A 14,405-nucleotide genomic window follows, 5' to 3' on the forward strand; every position below is an offset into this window, starting at 1 on the left:
GTGTTTTAAAAGTCTCCCTCTCACTGTAGTGGTGACAAGTTTCGGTTGATCTCCTGGGGACTTGACTTTGGCTTTGGTTTGACATTTTGGCCACCTGGACTTGAGAATTCTCCCTCCCTTTTCCACCCCCCTTTTCACATTTGTTGCCTGGGATTCTCCCTTTACAGTTCTTGCTGGACATTTATCCAGACTCTTTGCTCTGCACTTGAAACAACCAGCAGATGATTTCTGATGGAACCTGAGGCTCTCTGCACTGGCCTGATGCAAAGGCAATTTGCATCAAAACTGCTCCAAAATCCTTTTTTTTCTCTCTCAGAATTGCACCAAAACCTCATTTTATCCCTCACAACTCCCCCAAACCCCACTTTTTCCCCTCAACACGCTTCCAAAACTCCACTTTTTCCCTCAAGATGGCATTTTTTTACCCAGCAGTTCCCAAAAATCCCACTTTCTCCCTCAGAATAGCACCCAAAACCCACTTTTCCTCTGAAAATACCTCCAAAACCTCACTTTTTCATTCAGAACTCCACCAAAACACCACCTTTTCCCCTCAAAACACCACCAAAACACTTGTTTTTCCACAAATCCACCCAAACCCCACTTTTCCCCTCAAAACTCCACCCAAATCCCACCTTTTCCCCTCAGAATTGCACCAAAGCCTCATTTTATCCCACAACTCCACTGCTTTTGGCCCTCAGAAATGTACTCCATCCCCACTTTTCCCCTCAAAACTCTTCCAAACTACACTTTTCCCTGCAAAGCTGCACCAAAACCCACTTTTTCTCCTAAAACTCCAACAAAACCTCGCTTTTGCTCTCAGAAATTGTCCTGGTTTAGGCCCATCAGGGAACAAAGACCATGATTAGCCAGGAGTACCCAAGTGGCTGAGAATTGCTCAAGGGCAGGGAGAGCTTAATTACTGCTTAAGGTTCAGGACAAAGCAGACCAGGCCACTGGGTTTGGGGAAGAAAACAGAAAAAAAAACCAATTTAATGCAACATCAACTAAAACATACCCCCAAAAACCCAAAACATAACCAAAATGAAACAACACAGAGCAATACATCAATGAAGACTCCAACCAGCGTTTTGAAGAACACCTTCTTGCCACCCCTCCCCTCTTCCCGGGCTCAGAGCCCTGATCCCGGGGTTTTTACCTTGTCCCCCCCTGAACGGTTCGGGGGGGCAGGCAGTGGGGGTTTCAGTCAGTCTGTTCCCGATAGCTTCTGCCGTTTGTCCCTCCTCAGGACGGGTGAACTCCACACCAGCCCTCCCTGCGAGTCCGTGGGGTAACTCACACGCATGGCAGCCCTGCACGGGCTGCTCCGATGCCCACTGACTCCAAAGGCTGCAGCTCGTCTCTGCCTCTCGTGTGGGGCTGCTCTGCGGCATGCAGGCTCTCCAGCACGGCCTGGGCCATGGCCCCTCCCCACACAGTCCCTCTCCCGTCCGGGCTCACTCACACGGAGCTGCTGGGAACTCTCGCTCCTGCCATGGATCTCCACAGGCTGCAGGGGCACAGCTGCATTCTCGCCACGGCTTGCAGAGGGGTCTCTGGTCTGTTGCTTCTCCTTCCTTCCTCCTTCTCTGGCTGAAGGGTCCGCGTGGTCGCCTCCATCTCGTGTCACTCTTACACCTCCTGCCTCGCATTCCAAATTCCCGTCCCCTAAATAGTGCTGGCAGAGGCGCCAGATTGGCCCAGCCGGGCGGAGGTGGGTGTGAGCCCAGGAGCCGGGGGAGAGTCCGCAAACTCCTTCTCGGGTCTTCACTGCAACCCGCTCCCCCTGTTACTAAGCCAAAAGCTGCTCCTTGCTAAACCAGAACACAAATAAACAAAAACTCTACTTTTCCCTCAGAATTGCTCAAAAACACCACTTTTCCTCTATCAAATCCCACCCAAATCCCAACTGTTTTCCCTCAAAAGGCCACCCAAACCTCACTTTTCCCCTCAGATTTGCCCCCACACCTCATGTTATCCCTCACAACTCCCACAAACCTGCACTTTTCCCCTCTAAATCCCAACAGAAAACAGCTTCTTCCTTCAAACCTCCAGCCAAATCCCCACTTTGGACCTCAGATAGTTACCAAAACCTTCCTTTTTTTCTCACAACTCCACCCAGACCTCACACTTTCCCCTCAGGATTTCCCCAAAAGCTCGCTTTTCCTCTCAAAACTCTACCAAATCAAACACTTTTCCCCACAGAAATACCCTCAAAACCCCACTTTTGTCGCCTCAGAAAACCACCAAAGCCCCCACTTTTCCCCTCAGACATGCCCAAAAACCTCCTTTCATCCCTCACAACTCCACTGAAACCACACTTTTTCTCTCACAATTGCACCAAAACCTTATTTTATCCCTTCAAACACCCCCCAAACCCTACTTTTCTTCTCAAAACTCTACCAAAACCCCACTTTTTGCCACCTAAGTTCCCCAATAACCCATTTTTCCACTCAAAACGCCACCCAAACCTCACTTGACTTCAGAATTGCCCCCAACCTCATTTTATCTCTCAGAACTCCCCTAAACCCTCACTTTTCCCCTCAAAACCCCAACAAAAACCCACTTTTTCCTTGCAAACTCCACACAAACCCACACTTTTTCTCTCAGAATTGAAACAAAACCCTGTTTTAGCCCACAACTCCACCGCTCTTTGCCCTCGCAAATGTACTCAGTCCCAGCTTTCCCCTGCAAAACTGCACCAAAGCCCCACTTTTTCTCCCAAAACTCCAACAAAACCCCACTTCTCCTTTCAGAAATAAACCAAAACCCCACTTTGCCCCTCAGAATTGCTCCAAAACCCCACTTTTCCTCTCAAAACTACACCCAAATCCCAATTGCTTTCCCTCACAATTACCCCAAAACCTCTTTTCATCCCTCAGAACTCCCCCAAAACCCCACTTGCTCCTTCAAAACTCACACAAAACCCCTTTTCTCCTCACATCTTCCCCAAAGTCCCTCTTTTCCCCTCAGAACTACTCCAAAATCTCACTTTTTCCATCCAAACTCCACCTAAACCCCACTTTTGCTCTCAGAAATTTACCAAAACCCTGCTTTTTCCCTCAAAACACCACCCAAACCCCACCTTTTCCCTCAGAAATGCCCCAAAACCTCATCTTTTCCCTCAAAACTCCACCCAAATGCCACTTTTCTTTCTCAGAAATGTACTCAAACCCCACTTTACATCATCAAAACTCCTCCAAAATCCTTTTTTTTCGTCTCAGAACTGCACCAACACCTCATTTTATCCCTCACAACTCCCCCAAACCCAACTTTTCCCGTCAAAACCCCACCAACTCCCCCCTTTTTTGCATTCAAAATCCACCCAAACCCCACTTTTTCCCCTCAAAACACTTCCAAAACTCCACTTTTCCCCTCAAGATGGCACTTTTTTACCCAGCAGTTCCCAAAAATCCCACTTTTTCCCTCAGAATAGCACCCAAAACCCACTTTTCATCTGAAAAGACCTCCAAAACCTCGCTTTTTTACTCAGAACTCCACCAAAACACCACTCTTTCTCTCAAAACTGCACCAAAACCCCGCTTCTTCCCCCAGAAGTTCCCCAAAACTGCACCTTTCCCCTCAAAACTCTACCAAACCCCACTTTTTCCCCTCAAAACTCCACCAAAACCCCATTTTCCCCCTCAAAACACCACCCAAACTCCACTTTTACCCTCAGAATTTCCACAAAACCCCACTTTTCCCCTCAAAACCCCAGCAAAACATTTGGTTTTTTCAAAAATCCACCCAAACCCCACTTTTTCCCTTTAAAAATTTACCAAAACCTCACTTTTTCCCTCAAAACTCCACCAAAATCCCACCTTTTCCCACAGAAATACCCAAAACTCTCCTCTTTTCCCTCAAAACTCCACCAAAATCCCACCTTTTCCCTCAGAAATACCCAAAACTCTCATCTTTTCCCTCAAAACTCCACCAACATCCCACCTTTTCCCTCAGAAATGCCACCCAAACCTCACTTTTCCTCTCAGATTTGCCCGCACACCTCATGTCATCCCTCACAACTCCCACAAACCCGCACTTTTCCCCTCTAAATCCCAACAGAAAACAACTTGTTCTGAAAGAATAAAATGAAATAAAATGGAGCCCGTGAGGCTCAGTCACAGCAAGGCCGACTAGGCCACGAGAAAGGATGATGAAACCAACCCTGGCCATTGCATCAGAAACCGCAGGGGCTGAGAAACATTTCTCAGAGAATTGGATCCATTGTCCCCACCTTGCCAGCAGGGCACCTGGGTTAAGGGGAAGTTGTGTGCGTGTGTTGGAATTTTCCGTCCCTCATCCCCAGCATATATAAACCCCTACCTGCAAAGCCTCGGGGCCGCCTCCTCTATCTCCTGCGTGAGATACGAGACGGCCCGGAGCTCCGCAATAAAGCTCACCTCTTGCTTTTGCAACAAGCCGGTCTCTCGTCTTCCTTGGGGTGTTCGCCGTCCGGGCTTGGAGCGAAAGCCTGCAGCTTTCAACATCACGACCAACAGTTTTTACACTCGTTGAGGCAAGGGACTGAGGATGGAAAGGACGAGCCCAGCAGTCCGTGAGGGCCGGGGCCGGCGGTGTCGTCGCGGTGTGTGTGGGGGGGCTCCGGAGACACCGACCGGGCGCGGGAAGCGGCTGCGCGGCGGCGGCTGCGGATGGAAGGGGCGGGGGGGGTCTGGCTCACTCCGTGCCGGCCCCGGCGCCGGCGGCGCAGCCGCTGTTACTCTCTCCCGTGTTTTCTTTGTCTCCCCTCACATGCCCGATGGTATCGAGTGTAACACGGGGTCGCGCTCCCCCACTCTCCTCTGATCATCCTGCGCTGCATCCCCGCCCGACTCTGCCCGCTCGGCATTCCCCTGCGAGTCGTCCCAGGGGTAACTCGGCGGGTTGGGCTCGAATGGGAAGCAGCTCTCCCGCGGGGGCTCTGCTCTGAAGCCCCTTCGCCTCCCTGACTTTGTAAAACTCTTGTGTAGAGAAGAACCTTTTTCTTTTTTCTCGGTATCATCCGCCTCAGCTCCGCTCCCAACACTACTCTCGGGGCTGCTCCCGGCGCTGCTCTCAACCCCTCTCCCGGCGCTTCTCCCGGCGCCTCTCCCGGTGCTGCTCTCGGCACCTCTCCCGGCACCTCTCCCGGTGCTGCTCTCTGCACCTCTCCCGGCGCTTCTCCCGGCGCTGCTCTCGGCACCTCTCCCGGCACTACTGTCGGTGCCTCTGCCAGTTCACTCTCTGCCCCAGGGACAGGCTCACTAAGTGGGGGGGGGGGGGGGAGGCGGGGGCTCTTTAGGCCGGCACTCTTGTTCCTCGGGAGGGGCTGATGGCTCATATGGTTCTCGTACCCCGTCCGTGCCTCCAGGGTCATTTTCTACACGCGGGGTGGGGAGCATTACTTTTGAGACGGTAGGAGCCAGCGGGGTGGATTGGAACCAGTCACGCTCATCGTTTTTGTTCTTACTCTGTGCTGCTGATGCGTGCTCAGCAGCCTTCTTTTCTGCCTGATGTTGCAACAACTCATTGTGCACTATCCGCCAAAACTTCCCTAACTTTTCAGCTATCTCATCGTCCTCCAGGGTAGCTTCCCACAGCAAATCCCCAAATCTACGCCATTCGCTCAATTCATGCACTGTCTGTGGATTCTGAAACACTCCCTTAGCATACCCATAAGCTAACAACCCTGGTAGGTCTTTTTGCAGATCTATACCCTTTATCTGCCGCTTCTGCAAGAATGCAGTAAATAAATCATATGCCGCTTGCCTTTCCACACCTATTTGTCAGCGCGCTGCTGCAGCCCTTCAAGGTCCGGCGGCACGTATCGGCCGGGCTCGGCTATACGGTCACCCAGGGCACGGCGTGTTCCCAATTTTCACGCTTATTGCCGTCCTTGCTGCATAGGACCCGAACCCCTTCGTCGCTCCGCCGTGGCGCCCAGTCGGTATATCACGTCCTTTGCGTATCACGTCGGGGTCACCATTTGCTGAAGACGACGGGAGACAAGCCCACCCTGCAGTGCAACAAGTCTCAACTTTATTTGCAAAGATACAACTCTTTTATAGATACAATAATCAGGCTCATACATATTGCAAAAGCTAAGCTCATCATTGGTTCCCAGTTAGGTGCAAACCTCGCCCTTGTTTCAACATACTCCAGATACGTGTGGCTGCTTAACCCAAACTAAGCTCCTGCTTTCTCATCCTGTTATCATACAGCTCTCTTGCTCTCACGGCCTTGAGCAGGAGTCCACTATCTTATCGCTTAATGCTTACTGCCTAACCAGCTGTATTCTATCATGTCCTCTTTTCTCTAGCCAAGTCTCCACAAAACTCCCCACATAGGTGGGATCTGCCTTCCTGCTTTCTTGTAGCTCCCATACGCAGTGCTGTAACTTAACAGACACATGTATTTTTTCAATGGGAGATGAGGAGACAAAGAGTGTGGTATTGAAGATAGCTCCCACAGGAAAGCAGCTGCAAATGTGACACCGTGCTGGCTGATAGACTGCATGGGGACCTACTTACTACTGTAGCTGGGGTCTGCCTTCCTGCTTTCTTGTAGCTCCCATACTCAGTGGTATAACTTAACCGACAACATGTATTTTTTCAATGGGAGCTGAGCAGTCCAAAGGAGTGGGACTGAAGATAGCTCCCACAGGAAAGCAGCTGCAAATGGGACACAGTGCTGGCTGATAGTCTACAATGGGACCTACGTACAACTGTAGCTGGGGTCTTCCTTCCTGCTTTCTAGTAGCTCTCATACGCAGTGGTATAACTTCTACCGACAGTTTGTATTTTTTCAATGGGAGTTGAGGTTAATTATGGACGGATAAAGTTGTGATGGACCGGCTTGCACCTCCTCGTCCACATCCATAGCAAGCTTGAGCAAGGGGAAAACCGAAACAGCAGATTGTAACAGAAACAAGGTCAAAGCAAGAAGATAGGACAGGACATTAAACCAAGCGTTGTTAGAGGACTGAATATAGCATTCAATTTAGCATTGTATGATTGACTGTACTTGACTAATAAATGGTAACATATGTAACTAACAATAATATAAAGGTAACTAAACGTAAGGTAAGCATAACCATAGTGTGAGAGAAAACTAACTGAAGGCCGAACAGATGGGGTGATATTTTAGACACAATAAGGCTGATGTTTTAAGCACAATAAGGATGGTGTTTAAACACAGTGAGGTTGGTGTTTAAGTTGTTACCAAAATGAAACTTTGAGGCCTTATGCATAGTGCGTGATGCTTAGTATTAACTATTTGCCATGAATTGTAGCACGTACAAAGCATTTGGAAAAGGTATAGAAGTGATGATGATGTGACAATAAATTGGAGTTGATGCACATCAGATTGGCATCTGGTCACTCCCGTTTCATGCAACAAAGAAGAACCCCTGCACAAAGAAAAAGAAACCCTGCAGAACAGGCTGCCCAGAGGGCTTGTGGAGTCTCCTTCCTTGGAGGATTTCAGCACAAGCCTGGACACTTTCTTGTGCAATCTGATCTAGGTGAACTGAATTCTGGGGGAGGGGGTTGCTCTAGATGATCTCTAATGGTCCCTTCCAACCCCTACCACTCTAGGATTCTATGATGTCACACAGTCTAGATGCAGTACCCAGATGTGCTGTGATGTCACGGAGCACTGTTGAGGCATCCAGAGGTGATGTGATGTTATAGAGAACTGTTGCCATGCCCACGTCTGCTGTGATGTCACAGAGTCTCATTTCAGTGCCCAGATACTATGTGAAATCTCAGAGCACTGTGTGTCCAGTGTCCAGACGTCCTGTGATGTCACAGAGCACTATTGCAGTGCCCAGATGTGCTGTCATATCACACAGCCCTGCTGCAAAGCCCAGATGTGCTGTTGCGTTACACAGTCCTATTGCAGTGCAGACGTCTTATGATGTCACAGAGTACTGTTGCCTTTCCCAGATGTGCTGTGATGTCATAGAGCACTATTGCACTGCCTAGTACTAGGACGTCACAGAACCCCACGGCAGTGTCTGGATGTGATGTGATGTCAAACACTCTTGTTGCAGTGCCCAGATTTTCTGTGATGTCCTACAGCCCCGTTCCAGTGCCTAGATATGCTATGATGTCACGGAGCAGTGTAGCACTGCCCAGATGTGCTGTGATGCGACGCACACCGCACATCCTCTGCAATGCCCACGTGTACTGCTGTGCCACACGGTCCTGTTGTAGTGCCTAGATGTTCTCTGATTTCACACACCCCCTTGTAATGCCCAGATGTGCTGTGATGTCACACAGCCCTGTTGCAGGGCCCAGATGTGCTATGATGTCACAGAGCACTGTTGCAGTGCCCAGATGTGCTGTGATGTCACAGAGTACCACTGCAGTTCCCACTTGTGCTGTGATCTCACAGGCACTGTAGCAATGTCCTCTTGTGATAGGATGTTTCAGAGCACTGTTGCAGTGCCCACATCTGCTGTGATGACAGAGTCTCATTTCAGTGCCCAGATACTATGTGAAGTCTCAGAGCAGTGTGTGTCCAGTGCCCAGACGTCCTGTGATGTCACAGAGCACTACTGGAGTGCCCAGATGTGCTGTAAGGTCACACAGCCCTGCTGCAAAGCCCAGATGTGCTGTTGTGTGACACAGTCCTGTTGCACTGTGCACATGTTCTGTGATGTCACAGAGTACTGCTGCCTTTCCCAGATGTGCTGTGATGTCACAGAGCACCGTGCCGTGCCTAGTGATGCTGTTATATATCACAGCAGTGATTGAGTGCTCAGATGTCTTGTAATGTCACAGAGCACTGTAGCAGTGTGCAGTTGAGATATGATGTTATAGAGCACTGTTGCAGTGCCCAGATGTGCTGTAATGTCAGAGAGTCCTGTTTCAGTGCCCAGATATGATGTGAAGCCTTAGAGCACTGCTACAGTGCCCAGACGTCCTGTGATGTCACACAGCACTGTTGCAGTGCCCAAAGGTGATGTGACGTCACAGAATACTGCCGCAGTGTTCAGATGTGATGTGATGTCACAGAGCCCCATTCCAGTGCCTAGATAAGCAATGATGTCACAGAGCAGTGTAGTGGTGCCCAGATCTGCTGTGATGCAATACACACAGCACAACCTCTGCAATGCCCACATCTCCTGCAATGTCACACAGCCGTGCTGCAGTACCTAGTTGTGCTGTGATGTCACAGAGCACTGTTGCAGTGACAACGTCTGCTGTGATGCCACAGAAACCCGTTTCAGTGCCCAGATATGATGTGAAGTCTTAGAGCACTGCTACAGTGCCCAAAAGTGCTGTCATGTCACACAGCACCGCTGTAAAGCCCAGATGGGCTGTTGTATTACACACTCCTGTTGCAGTGCGCACCTGTGCTGTGATGTCACAGGGCACTGTTGCAGTGTTCAGTTGTGCTGTGATGTCAAACGTCTGCGGAAGAGGAAGACGGAGCACTGGAACAGGCTGCCCACAGGGCTTGTGGAGTCTCCTTCCTTGGAGGATTTCAGCATAAGCCTGGACACGTTCCTGTGCGACCTGATCTAGGTGAACTTGATTCTGGAGGAGGGGGTTGCTCTAGATGATCTCTGATGGTCCGTTCCAACCCCTACCACTCTAGGATTCTATGATGTCACACAGCCTGGATGCAGTACCCAGATGTGTTGTGATGTCATGGAGCACTGTTGCAGTGTCCAGAGGTGCTGTGATGTCACAGAGCACTGTAGCAGTGCCCAGATGAGCTGTGATATCACACAGCCTCTCTGCAATTCCCACATGTGCTACAATGATAGAGCCCCGTTGCAGTACCAACATGTGGTGCAATATCACACAGCCATGTTGCAGCTCCCAGATGTGATGTCACAGAGAACTCTTGAAGTGCCCAGATGTGCTGTAAGGTCACAGAGCACTGTAACAATGTCCATTTGTGCTGTGATGTCACAGAACACTCTTACAGTGCCATGGAGTGCTGTGATGTCACAGAGCACTGTTACAGGGCCCACACGTCCTGTGATGTCACAGAGCACTGTTGCAGTGTTCAGATGTGATGTCAAACGTCCGCGGAAGAGGAAGGTGAAGCACTGGAACAGGCTCTCCAGAGGACTTTAATCTGAATGAACAAATTGGGTAATGTCACTCACAGCAGAAAAGCAAAAGGTTGAAAACCATTGCTCCCCATGCACTGCAGCAAAAATGTGTCTTAAACATTTGACCCTTAAGGGGGAAGATCTGTTCCAATATATACACCCCCTCTCACTTACCCGCTCCCCAACATGAACCTGAACAGGGACCCAGCAACCTGACAAGGATATATCCCGGAGGGCTGGTTCTAGGGAGGGCTCCCAGCCCTGTCCAGATAGTAGTAATGTGGAAAAATGAGGACTCTGACACAGAATCTTCCTCATTGGTGTCCATGAGCACTCAATGCTGTACTCATTTAATAACCACCTTAAAGATCCCCTTAAATTCTAAAATCAAACAGCATATAATTGCCCCATTAAGGCAAGGGGTTGGGCAGGGTGAACCAGTACACATGAAAGTGCCTTTCTCACCTTCTGATTTAATTCTCTGAGAAAAAATCAACTGGTCAATACTATAAGGAGCATCCAGATAAAGTGAGAAAGATTAAAAAAAAAACAAAAAAGAGGAAAAAAACCCCACCAAAAAAAGGAAAAAAAAAAACCAACAGAGAACAGAACCCAATATAAACATGGGAGTAATGCATTCAGTTTTAAATACATGTAGAGGCACAATAGGAACTGAAACTGCAAATATTGCGGCAGCCACAGGGAAAGAGGAAAATGGTCCATTTTTGCAACCCTTAAATTTACAATTTGGCAATAAAGTGATAACATATGAATTTTTGTATGTTCCAGAATGTCCCATACCCCTGATGGGGAGGGACTTGTTGTCTAAATTAAATGCACAAATTGTCTTTGAAAATGGAGACTTGTTACTAAAAATATTTGCATCAAAGACAGGACAAATATTGATGATAAAAGAAAAACTAAAGGTGCTAGAATTACCTCCAGAAGTGGAGAATGCAGCGATCCCAATGGTGTGGGAAACTGAGATTCCAGGAAAATCACAATTGACACAACCAGTAAAAACTGAAATGAAAAAAAAAGTAAAATCGGTCAGGGTGAGACAATACCCAATAAAACCTGAGGCAAAACAAGGATTAAAAGTACCAATTGACAAATTTCTGAAATATCAAATTCTAGAAGAATGTCAGTCAGAGGATAACACACCTATTTTACCAGTACGGAAATTGAATGGAGAGTATAGGTTAGTTCAGGACTTAAGGCCCATAAATCAGATTGTGAAAGATACACATCCAGTTGTAGCAAATCTATATACCTTACTCACAGCTCTGAGAGAAAATGATCAGTGGTTTATAGTGCTTGATTTAAAAGATACTTTCTTTTGTATCCCTTTGGAAAAGGAAAGTCATAAACTATTTGCTTTTGAGTGGGAAAGCCCCCAAACAGGATGCAAGGTGCAGTCAACATGGACACGGCTACCCCAAGGATTCAAGAACAGCCCGACTATCTTTGGAAGACAACTGGCAAAAGAACTGGAACTCTGGACTAACGAAATGACAGTGAAACCGAGACCAGAGCATCTGCTTCTCCAATATGTGGATGACACCCTAATTGCCACAAGGGAAAGGTCAGCCTGGATACAGGTAACCATTGAACTTTTAAACTTTTGGGGATTAAACAGGTACAAGGTATCAAAAGAAAAAGCTCAAATAGCAGCCAAACAGTGATCTATTTGGGCCTTGAAATTTCAAAAGGAGAACGGAGGCTGGGCACAAATGGAAAGGAAGCGATTTGTGCTATTCTGGAGCCACACACTGTGCAGGAGTTATGGGCATTTTTGGGAATGACAGGATGGTGCAGGCTCTGGATCATGAATTATGGTCTTATAGTCAAACCATTATATGAAGCCCAAAAATCTACCCCTTTTACATGGGGCGAAGAACAGCAGGAAGCTTTCCGGAAGCTTAAAATAGCTCTGATGACAGCGCCAGCCTTAGACTTGCCAGATTGAGCCAAAGACTTTCAGTTATTTGTTCATGAAAACCAGCATTTGTCTCTAGGAGTTCTGACACAGAAACTAGGAAGCTGGAAGAGACTGGTGGGATATTTTTCCAAACAACTGGACTTGGCGAGCAAGGGATGACCTTCTTGCCTGCAAGCAGTAGCTGCCACTGTCACACTGATCCAAGAAGCAAGAAAGATGACCTTGGGAAGGACTGTTACAGTCTATGTCCCACATATGGTAACCACAGTCTCGGAGCAAAAGGGGGGACATTGGTTATCCCCGAGCCAAATGATGAAATACCAGGTAATTCTCACTGAGCAGGATGATGTGGTGTTGAAAACAACTCACCTTCTAAATCCTGCAGTGTTTCTGAGCACTTCACAGGAAGAGCAACAACTGGAACATGACTGCATTGCAACCATTGAACATACATATTCCAGCAGAGAGGACCTGAAGGATGATCCTCTTGAAAACCCAGAATGGGAACTGTTCACAGGTGGCAGCAGCTTCGTCATGAATGGAACTCGCCACGCAGGATATGTGGTAACAACCGAAAACATGATAATAGAAGCAAATGCATTGTCAAGCACAACTTCTGCACAGAAGGCAGAACTGATTGCATTGAGAAGTGCTTTGGAATTCAGTAAAGGAAAACGAGTTAGTATTTGGACTGATTCAAAATATGCTTTTGGAGTAGTCAGGTCCATGGCACCCTGTGGAAAGAAAGAGGACGACTGTCTTCCCAGGGAACAAACAATAAGCATCAAAAGGAAATCTTGCAACTGCTAGTGGCAGTGCAGGAACCAGTTCAAGCAACAATCATGCACTGTAAAGTACATCAGACAGGGAACTCAAGGAGAGTAAAATAGCACAACACACAGTCTCACAAATGGCAATCATCCCCACCAGAACAGTAGCGCTTCCTAGGGAGCCACCAAAACATTCCGGGGAGGATGAGAAATTGTCTGAGTTACTAAATGCAGAGAAAAATTCAGAAGGATGGTGGACGACAAGTACAGGTCAGGTAGTGTTGCCTCCCTTAGTCATGAGAGAGGTTTTGCAAACAAAGCACAGGGAGTGTCATTGGGGTGCAGAAGCTATGACTCAGCTTCTGAAAAGTGTGATATCAATACAAATGTTGGAAATGGCCAAATGAGTAATTGTGAAATGTGAAATTTGTTTAAAGAACAATCCAATAGTAAAAAAAAAGGGCACAGATGGGCAAAATAAAAACTGGAGTGGAACCAGGAGATTATTGGCAAATTGATTTTACAGAATTACCTAAATGCAATGGATATAAATATGTGTTGGTTGGGGTTGACACCTTTTCAGGATGGCCAGAAGTCTTTCCCTGACGCACCAATCAGGCTACGGAAACAGTTAAATGGCTCCTGCAAGAAATTATTCCAAGGTTTGGAGTTCCATTTGGAATATCTTCAGACAGAGGACCACATTTTGTGGCCAATGTGGTACAAGAGGTAAGCAAAGTCCTAGGAATTTCCTGGGATTTACATGCCCCTTGGAGACAGCAATTGAGTGGAAAAGTGGAAAGAATGAATCAGACCCTAAAAAGAGAGATTAGAAAAATCTGTCAGGACGCTAAATTGAAATGGCTTCAGGCACTTCCACTTGCATTGCTACAAAAATAAGAGTGAAAGCTCGAAGTGGAATGTCAGTAAGTATGTATGGAAAAGCCTATGAGGTTCCTGAACCAAATCCAAACATGCATGTGATGGGAAAACAAGATGTGTATAAGTATTTACTTCCTCTTGGAAAAACCCTGAACAGGCTCCGAAGTGCAGTATATGAACTTGATTGAGGGGGAGGGGGTTGGTCTAGATGATCTCTAATGGTCCGTTCCAACCCCTACCATTCTAGGATTCTATGATGTCACACAGCCTGGATGCAGTACCCACATGTGCTGTGATGTCACAGAGCACTGTTGCAGCGTCCAGAGTTGATGTGATGTTATAGAGAACTGTTGCAGTGCTCACGTCTGCTGTGATGTCACAGAGCATTGTAGCAGTACCCAGATGAGTTGTGATGTCACGCAGCCTCTCTGCAATTCCCAAATGTGCTGCAATGTCACTGACTCCTGTTGCAGTACCCACATGTGCTGTGATGTCACAGAGCCCTGTTGCAGTGCCCAGATGTGCTGTATGTAAGAGAGTCCCACTGCAGTTCCCAGATGTGCTGTGATGTCACACAGCCAGGTTTACAGACCTGTTGCACTTCCCAGATGTGATGTCACAGAGAACTGTTGCAGCACTCAGAAGTGCTGTGGTGTCACAGAGTCTCTCTGCAATGCCCAAGTGATCTTGGATGTCACACGTCAGTGCCCAGGTGTCCTGTCATTTCAGAGGAAACTGTTGAAGTGCCCACATGTGCTGTGAT

The sequence above is a fragment of the Colius striatus genome, unplaced genomic scaffold (genome assembly GCF_028858725.1).
Source record: "Colius striatus isolate bColStr4 unplaced genomic scaffold, bColStr4.1.hap1 scaffold_34, whole genome shotgun sequence".
Lineage (NCBI taxonomy): Eukaryota > Metazoa > Chordata > Aves > Coliiformes > Coliidae > Colius > Colius striatus.